General features: G+C 36.6%; 1 protein-coding gene across 1 annotated transcript in view; it reads left to right on the forward strand.

The window, feature by feature from the left end:
* The first annotated feature begins 6050 nt into the window (after positions 1–6050).
* The window catches only part of LOC106952839 (5-hydroxytryptamine receptor 3C-like), an 18595-nt gene continuing 14878 nt past the window's right edge, over positions 6051–9767 (forward strand). The window contains exon 1 of the mRNA XM_015041249.1: positions 6051–6170. The gene's annotated coding sequence lies outside the window, so the exon portion shown is untranslated. The remainder of the gene's footprint in view (positions 6171–9767) is intronic.

Genomic DNA, 9767 nt, shown 5'->3' on the forward strand with positions numbered 1-9767 from the left:
TTGTTAAATCTATTGGTCTGTAATTATTTCATGCTTTTATGGTGGCACCTGGAAAAAAGGAAGTAGAGCCATCTCATTTAGCATCTTGTAAATGCAAAATATTTTGCAGAATTAACTTTTATCTGATGCACTCCATGCTGAGCTGAAATGTTTCAGTTTGCATTCACATTTATTTTGATATGTGTTGATGCTGGCCATTAGAATTTGAAGCAAAAATAAGAAATTGAGTCTACTTGTTTTCCGGTGGTATAGACGACATTAATAGTACCAAAGCAGCATCTTCTTCTTTCTGCATAGTTTGCAGGTTGCAATTGAAACCTAAGATATCTTGATACCACTTGCTGTTTTAGCTTGTTTGTCTCTGCAGTATCTCTTTTTTGAAGGTTTTTGCATTAGAAAAACTGATATATCAGAAAGAAAGTGCATTAGACAACAGTTGACGAATTGGAAAAATACAGATCTTTCAAGTAGAAGGTTCTCAGTTAAGCTGAACGGGAGCTGTAAGCTTTGCCTTGTAACCCAGAGAGGTCCTGACCCTTACAATGGAAAGCACCACTTTAAGGCATCTATTTAGAATCTTTATTAAAAAACAAAATTAATCAATCACATCTTAGTATGGATAGATGATTAACATATGACATAATATGCAAGATGTTTGTTAAATTAATGAAATGCTGCAGAAAGGTTGCATGTTTGGCCAGAAACCAGACACTTGGCACATTCTGTCTACTGTTTATTTGCCTATAACCAGCAGCACTGGTGTCTGACAGCGCTGTGGTCAGTCTTAGTGTCATGCGAGTTGAAAACCAAGGGGCATCATGCTAACTGTGGTTTTTGTTTGCCTTGTATGAAAAAAACTTTGAGGAAATGAGCTGCTCGTCCTTGAGTTTGGTCTCTCCAACATTATTTGTATAGATGACCATCCCCTATCCTGGTTTTACATGAAGTTTCAATTTGTTTTCCTATTCCAAGACAGGGAAGAGGAGAAGAAGCTTCATCCACCTGACAGCTACTAAAATTCAGCTTTTACTCTCAGCATCATGGCGTCAAAGGAAATTGCACTTAAGGTAACGCATATTCTCCTCCTGTAAAATCTGGATATTACAATCTGTCACAAAATAACTTTTTAACTTTGATTTACTCTCAGATAGTAAATATTAATCAATCAATCAAGTTTTATTTGTATAGCACCTTTCTGCAACAAGGCGTTTCAAAGTGCTTTAAATCATAAAAACACTAAATTCCATAGAGCACATAGTGAACAACATTACATTTTGCACATCAGATTATTGATTGACGTTTCATGATTAGGTTTCAACTCCAAACAGCTGAGTTCCGAGATATAAAGGAACTCAGTGTTTTCCTGTTTTCTAGAAGGTTGTTCCGGTTTTGTGGTGCATAGAAGCTGAATGCTGCTTCAAATCTCTATTCAATTCTTTTCTCTTTCTTTAGTGGGTTTTCCCATCAGCCACTCTGGTTTTTCTCATTCTTATTGTGCCAGGTGAGTCTTTTAATGACAAGTGTCAAAGTTTTTTTTTTTTTTTTTTTTGAGACAATCCATAATTAGTAGGGGTAATTTCAGATGTATTCACAATTTGGAAAATTGAAGATATGCATGTTTGAATGTTCTGTTTTTGTACAGTTGTAATGACTATAACACAGATGTGGCCTCACTTGCCTGTAAATTGTCCTCATCAGCTTTGTGCAGCTCCTTTAAGGTTAACTGCTCCAAACCAGACCAACCGAGCCTGCTGGCTGCGCTCAGGCCTGTCTTTGACCTGAGGGCTATCCGGCCCGTAATGAACCAAACCACACACACAACCATCACCATGTACTTCACTCTGTACGGGATATTAGGAGTGGTATGTTCAGTGTCACATTATTATTACATATCATTTCTAATATAAAATATAAACTGAGGGATTCATTTGATTTTTTTTAAAAATGTCAGGCTGCAAGTTAAAACCAAAGTAATTTTATAATGATTGCATCATGCAAAATAACATATTTACTCATCAATGTATAGTTTAATTTTAGTGTGATTTAATTTTGATGTCTATTTTCACAGATGCACAATAAGAAAAAGTCCTATTTCAACAATTTAATATTTTGTCTTTCAGGATGAGAAGTCTCAAGTCCTCATCACCTACCTCTGGATGCACTTCGTAAGCAGAACAATATCAATATCATAACCAACCAGCTTGATTTTTACAGCAGTAGATTTGATTTCTTTACTCATTTTATTTGTGTCAGAGATTGCTTGAGCCACTCTGCGTACTACTATCACCACTCTTTTCTTCTTCTTGCAGTGGTGGACGAATGAGTTTACCAGGTGGGACCCAGTTCAGTGTGGCATGAGCAACATTTCAGTTCCCAAAGAGAATATCTGGCTTCCAGATATTGTCATCAATGAGTTGTGAGTTGATTCCTAATAAGTGATACACTTGTAAGACACCTCTTTGAATATGTGGATGATTTTCCAAATTTATTTGTATGACTGCATGTGTTTACTCACTCTGTAATATTGGGAAAACACAATAATATACTGAAATATTTATCTTTTTAATGAAATATGAGCTGTTTTGAGCAATATTTGCACACAAAACAGCTTAAATCAGTCAGAATTATTGATTTTTACAAATTAATTATAATTGTAATTATAATTCATATTTGTATGCTTTGCTCTTTTAGCATGGAGGAAAACAAAGCACCGTCTGTTCCATACATATACCTGTACAGCGATGGAAGGGTGCACGACGCTCTTCCACTCAGAGTTGTGAGCTCCTGTAATCTTGACATCTATGCCTTTCCTTTCGACATACAGAACTGCTCCCTAACTTTCAACTCCTACATCTACTACTGTGAGTCACTGCAACAAAATGTTGCATCTTCTATAAAAAATAAAATAGTACAGACATTTTTTTATTTTTTTTATTGTGATGCAGTTGTTGTCATTTAAAATTTTCAAAGTGTTTCATTATGGATGTTAGCAATAAGTTCACAACAGGCTGTCACTGCACAGAAGACTAACAATTATAGACCACCAACATTAGCATAATTATGAAGTGGCGTGAAAGGTTTTTATTTTCCTTGGTAATAGAAATCTGAAAATTATTTTTCTTTCATTACAGTACCAACATAAAAGTAAAATGGGAACATAATATTTTACTTCTGGTGTCTATTCCTTTGATTTTATAACAGTAGAAGCGAAAAAGTTCAATTTTAGCAGTTGTTAAAGATTTTCGTTCCTTCAGGTCTGATGCTGTCTCAAAGACCAGATAGATGCCTGATTTGTAGAGGCAAACCTCTCCATATTATCTGACCTGAGCAACGATGGCAATAGCTCTTCCACCTTTGGATTTATAACAAACCTTGGGTACTATAAAGCATCTGATGTGCTGCCTTGATATCAGGAGTTGACACATATGAATGCTAAAGTTCAGCTAAGCGATAAGAGCGAGTCAAGTTGCCAGGAAACTGACAAACAAATTACGAAGTCTTAAATTTAACCATAAAATAAAATGAAAGCCAATGAAGTGATGCTAGAACTGCATTGCAGGGGAGCAACAGGATCTTGCTCCTGTGTTAAAAACTGGATGGGAGCATTTTGAGCCAGCTGTAAGGAAATAAGTGAGAGTATTTTTCTCATCTGGCCTGGGAATGCCTGGGGAAGTCTGGGCCTCCCTGCTTGGGATGCTTCACCCACAACCTGACCCCGGATAAGCAGAAGATGGATGGAAGGATTAATCTTTGCTAGACTCCTCAACTTTTTAAAGAAACCATACTTCACTGTCATAAAATGATAAAGGATCCAAGTACAGTGAAGGGGTAAACAGGTGAAAGTCAATAGTTTACTTAAAAAATAAGACAAACCAAAAATTTTCAAAAAAGGATGAGTCCAAAATAATACAGCACAAGGGAAACAGGCATGTGGTACAAAAAATAATAACGGGGATCTGAGCAAGAACTGTGTGAGTGGACTTAATTACTGTATGAAGTATGAATAAATACAGCTTTGAGGGTCATAGATGTTGGACAATTGTTATATCCATCATCTAAATAAATTAAGAGATTGGAGTAAATGCGAACCAACCATGACAAGTTTGTCAGGGTTGTCATATGTCAAGAAGAAAATTAATTTTGAACGAAAGTCATGAGAAGTCATCTTTGGAGCAATGTATGAAGCACAGAAGTCTGTGGAAGAAAGTTCACTGGCCAGATAAATTTGCCACCACATTCATCAGAATTGTGTTCATACAAAAATCTTCAAAGTATGTTTTCACTTCATAAAAATACACTACTCACTGTTGGAGTGTCAAATAAAATACCACGCACTTACACAGAACTTTGTGATTGTGATAACAAATTGAATCAAAATTTCAGCTAGTAATTATTTCCAATAATAATGTCCTTTTTCATTCTGTCCCAATCATTTCATATTATTTAAATGATATTGCTTCTTTTTGTGGGTTTTCACTGAGCTCCGTTGTTTGTGTTGTTTGTTCCCAGCGATTGAGCTTAACATTATTCTCGGACGAGACACAGAATTAATGACCACATTCTCTAAGGACGTGATGACCACCATGGGTGAATGGGCACTGGTGGACATCACTGCACAGAAAATAGAGAAAAATGACAAGCTGGGTCTTTACCCAGACATGCTTGCATTTTATGTAAGTTTTTAGCATGTTAAAAAAAAAGAACTGTTAATTTTGGTTGAATCCTGATTATGATTTCTCTTCAGATCCGAGTGCAGCGCCGCTCCATCATGTACGTAGTGACCCTGCTGCTGCCCAGCTGCTTCCTCATTACGTTGGACCTCTTCAGCTTCCTGCTGCCTCCTGAGAGCACAGACAGGTCTTCTTTCAAGATGACCATCATCTTCGGCTACACGGTGTTCCTGCTCATCATGAACGACCTGCTGCCCATCACCGGAAACACCATACCTCTGATAAGTGAGTCTGAGCTTCAGATAATTACTGCACAGTGCATTGGAGATGTCCTCTAGAGTCCTTGAACCTTTCTATGCATCTCTATTTCAACAAATCAAATGTAATTTAAATAACTTTATCTATTTCAGTACAAGTGAAACAACAGATTCAACAAAAGTTGTGTACAACAAAGGTCCAAAGTGTAAAAGAACACAAATATAAGAAAAAATATAATCTGTAAAGACAGACATTGGTAGCACATCTAAATGAGATATGTTTAGGTAATTCTGGTCAAATTACTTTTGATTCAGCCATGTTGAATCAGGAAAAGTTATAAAAATTACAGGATATTTTCAATACTCTTTCTGTAACATATAAAGAAGTCCCGTTATAAATCTTAGCTAAAATGTTGACATCACAGTTTTCTTTCCCTAGATGTGTTTTTCTCTCTTTGCCTGGTCCTGATGGTGGCCAGTCTGCTGGAGACCATCTTCATCACCAACATATTGATCAACTCATCTGACTTCTCTCCCGTCCCTCGATGGATTCGGATTCTTGTTCTGAACTTCCTTGGCTGTCTCGTTTGCATGCCGAGAAGGAGAGAGAAACCAAAGGGTTCAGGTACAGAAGCTGCAGCGGCTAAAGCAAGGCAACGCCATTTGTACGCAGGATAATCCAAACTGCCAAGCAATAAAATACAAAACCTTTTAGCGCCTTACAGGAGATCAACAAGATTTAAGCTCTATCCTTGGACAAACAGAGAAGCAGTGCAATGATCTAAAGCTGGTGTGATGATCTATTTTTCTATTAGTCAAAACTCTGGCAGCTCTATTTTAGATGCACCCACGTTTTTGGTTGGTCTGTGTTCTTTAGCCCAATGAAATCTATATAGAGTTAGACTTTAATCTTGCATTTTCGGGACCAAATCTATTCTAGTTGGTGATTTAAAAGAGGATAATCTTTGTTCTAGTATGTTAAATATCAATAAGAAGGAAAATAAATGAATCAAATAAAGAAAATAATCTTGACTAATTTCATGAACTTCAGTCTCGTTGCTTCTTACACACAGATCCAGGAACAACAAACAGATTTGATGTGAATCCTCTTGAAATGGGAGGATCAGCTGAGGAAGACGAGGCTCTGACGGAGCTGAAGAGCCTGAGCCGCGTCCTGCAGGCCGTCCGCTGTGAGATTGAGCAGCAGCAGAAGGGGCAGCAGAGCTCTGAGGAATGGATCCAGGTGGGTTTCATCATTGACCGCCTGCTGTTTGGCCTCTACATCGTCTTCATATCAGTCAGCTTCATCACCATCATCATCCTCTGGGTTATCTCCTGCAGTCAGTAGACCGCTGCAAGTTAGAGGGACCTACGTTTACTAAGAAGGTTTATACAGAATTTTGTCCAGAATGTTGTAAATTTTTTAGAGAATTTTAAACATTGAGTTATTTTAGCAATGATGTGATGCAATATATTAAAAAGCTACTCAATTGTTTTGAATAAATAATGTACTATTGTAATAATTGATTTATCGGATCTATATTTTGCTTAATATATTAAATCACCACCTTTAAATGCTATTTTATGCTATTCCTTCATATAATACATTACATAGAAAGATTGAAAATTATTTATTTTGATATTGATTTTGAATCATGTGTATGTTTCTCTGTTTTTTATACTACCCGTTTTACATTATGATAAAAAGATTTTAATTTTTTTCAACGAATGTTTGTCATAAGTGAAGATGACTATTTGCAGTGTAATATGAAACCAAGATATGATATGATATGATATGATATGATAAATTCCTGAATACTTTGAGTGCTTTGATCTCTTACATGTCACTGAATGTTGACTGCTTAAAGGTGTAGTTTAATGAGAACCTGGACATTTTAACCTTGTTTGTATCTTCATATATATTGTTTACATTGTATTCATTAGGAATTGAGAAAATCTTTAATTTGAAGTTAAATGTCTAAAACTGATCACACCAGCTTTTGACTCTGACTTGTAAAAATAGTCGAAAATTATAATTTTTTTTCTCCTTCAGAACTATGTACTTCTGTTTTTTAGTCCTCTCTTCAGAATAAAGTATATTGATCCTGCAACATTACGGAAGATGAACACTAAGACACGGCAATGATCTGCAGCTGTTTGAGTCATAGACAGTGTTTTTGTTGTTGTTGTTGTTGTTGTTGTTGTTGTTGTTGTTGTTTTTGCACCCTGTTAGGGAGTAAAGTCAGATCCAAAATACTTTCAGTTAAATGTATTTCTGACAAACACAAGAGCAGTATGAGTGGGGTTGAACTAATCTGAAAGTTCACATAAAGTGATCACCTATTGATGAAATCTTTTGTCTACTTTGACCTTTTTGGTTTAGACCTCCATGTATGAAGCGAGACAGTTTTGAAAATATCATTTGAAACAGATTTTTGCATTTACCAAGGTTATATTTGTCTGATATTGTAAGTTGTTAGTTATTATTTCTTACAAAAATAATGCGCTTTAGTTGCTTCATTGGCTGCAAGTTTTGAGAAAGAAAAAGAAAACACCTGTTCCTTGCATGGTGTTCACCCTGTATTTTCCTATAACCAGGAGGTGTGACTGTGACAGCGATGTGGTCGGTCACCACAGTCGCACACTGAGGTACAACCCGTCTGCTGTGGTTTGTGTTTGTTTCATCTGAAACCAGCTACAAAGAGAGCAGCTGCCCTGTTTTGTGTTCTGCTCTCCCACATTATTTGCAGGGGGACGTGTCCTCAACACGCTCAAGTCATAGTCATGTTGTGTATTTATGAGCAATCAGAGCCTAAATGTAGCAAGGTGAGTTGCAAAAATACTTCACCTTTCAATAATACTTGATCAGGTTTCAAATTGAGGGTTTAAAGTATGTTTTTTTTTTTCTCTTAGGAATGAAAACATTTAACTGAAAACTGCTAAAACTGAACTTTTTCACTTCCAATATTATGAAATCCAAGGAATATGCACCAAAGGTAAAGTATCGTCTCCCACTGAGCAATTTACATGTCAGACAAAACCTGTTCTGTAAAAAATCTGTTCATAACTCTTAAAAGCCATTTATTTACCATCAAATAACTCAACAACAATCGATTGCTCAGTGAATTTTTATTTTATTTTAGTGGCTTCTTCCATCAGCCACTGTGGCAATTCTCATCATCATTCTGCCGGGTGAGCTTTTTATCGACACTATGATTATTTGTAAAGTTTAGTGACACATATCAAAATGGAAGTGTAGGTAAAAATTGATCTGTAAGCTTTCCCATTAAGTTGCATAAAATGTTGCACACATTTAACATGGATTAACACATTTAACATTAATTCTATGAAATTGGGAAGTGCTTAGAAGAAGTCTCAGTATTATGTGAAAATCCTGCTCGTCAGCTTTCTGCGGCGCCGTCGAGGTGAACTGCACCCAGCCGGACCAGCCCAGCCTCCTGGCGGCTCTGTCTCCTGCCTTCGACCTGAGCGCCATACGACCCGTCGAGAACCAGCTGACCTACACCAACATCAGCGTCTACTTCACTCTCTACGGGATATTAGGAGTGGTATGTTGAGCTTCAAGCCACTTACAAATAAAATATGATTTCTTTTATAAAAGAAAGAGTGTACAGTTTATTTTTTTAATGTTGTCTTTGTACGCCAGGATGAAAAGTCCCAACTCCTCATCACTTACATTTGGACCTTCTATGTAAGCTGAGAAAACATTCTTTACCATTTATGAGTCAACTTTGTTGCTGTTTCTTATTTTTATTCAACTGATTACTTTCTATGCATAAAGTCTGAAAACTAATTGAGATTTTTGTGTTTCAGTGGTGGAAGAATGAGTTCATCAGTTGGGATCCAGTCCAGTGCGGCACCAACAACATTTCTCTTCCCAAGGAAAAGTTTTGGCTTCCAGATATTGTAATCAATGAGTTGTGAGTTGTCAGCAATCAGCATTATAAATTTTAAACTATAATGTTGCAAAATATTTATTGACAAAAAGATACATCTTTACCTTGAAACCACACATGTTTAAGCTGAAGTTTTGATTAGTTTAAATGTTCTTTTTATTTTTCTCCATTTTTATATTCTTCTGACAGCATTTTCTACCAAATAAGTTAAGACACTTTTCAATATGTATTTTCTTAAACTTGACATGTTCTGATTTTTTGCCCTCTTAGCATGGAGGAGAACAAAGCGCCATCAGTCCCGTATGTTTACCTGTTTAATGATGGAACGATGAGGAATTCGTTTCCTGTCAGAGTTGTGAGCTCCTGCAACCTGAATATCTACACTTTCCCCTTCGACATACAGAACTGCTCCCTGACTTTCAACTCCTACATCTACTACGGTGAGTCTCTCCCTTTAAGTCTTATTTACTTTCTTTAAATTGAATTTGAATCCCAAGTATATTTAGCTCAAATAAAATCATTGCTCTGTCTGGAAGTTCAGATGCAACACAGTCAGTCACAAAATCACAAAAAGTTTTAAAATCAAAAAATTAATTGAAACAAAATTGTCTAAGACAGAAGTCATAGAGGAGTGAAGACTTTACCACTGGAAGGCAGGAGTCAAACTCCAATGCCACACAACAGACTGACACCAGCTGCTGGTGGTGTCGGTCTACTGAAGCAGAGAGAGTCTTGTGAATGAAGCACAGAGTACGATCCCCACTGTGAGCATCAGAGAAACCAACAAGCTAAAATACAACAACGGTCATTGAGATGCTTGGCAATGATAGCAGCAATTGTGACCTGAAGAGGTGACTTCATTACTGCAAGGAAGTAAGGCAGAAAAAAACAAATACATGCCACACTTTCACAGTTCTAAGCAT

The sequence above is a fragment of the Poecilia latipinna genome, unplaced genomic scaffold (genome assembly GCF_001443285.1).
Source record: "Poecilia latipinna isolate Pla-1442-1.1 unplaced genomic scaffold, P_latipinna-1.0 Scaffold2, whole genome shotgun sequence".
NCBI classification, from domain to species: domain Eukaryota; kingdom Metazoa; phylum Chordata; class Actinopteri; order Cyprinodontiformes; family Poeciliidae; genus Poecilia; species Poecilia latipinna.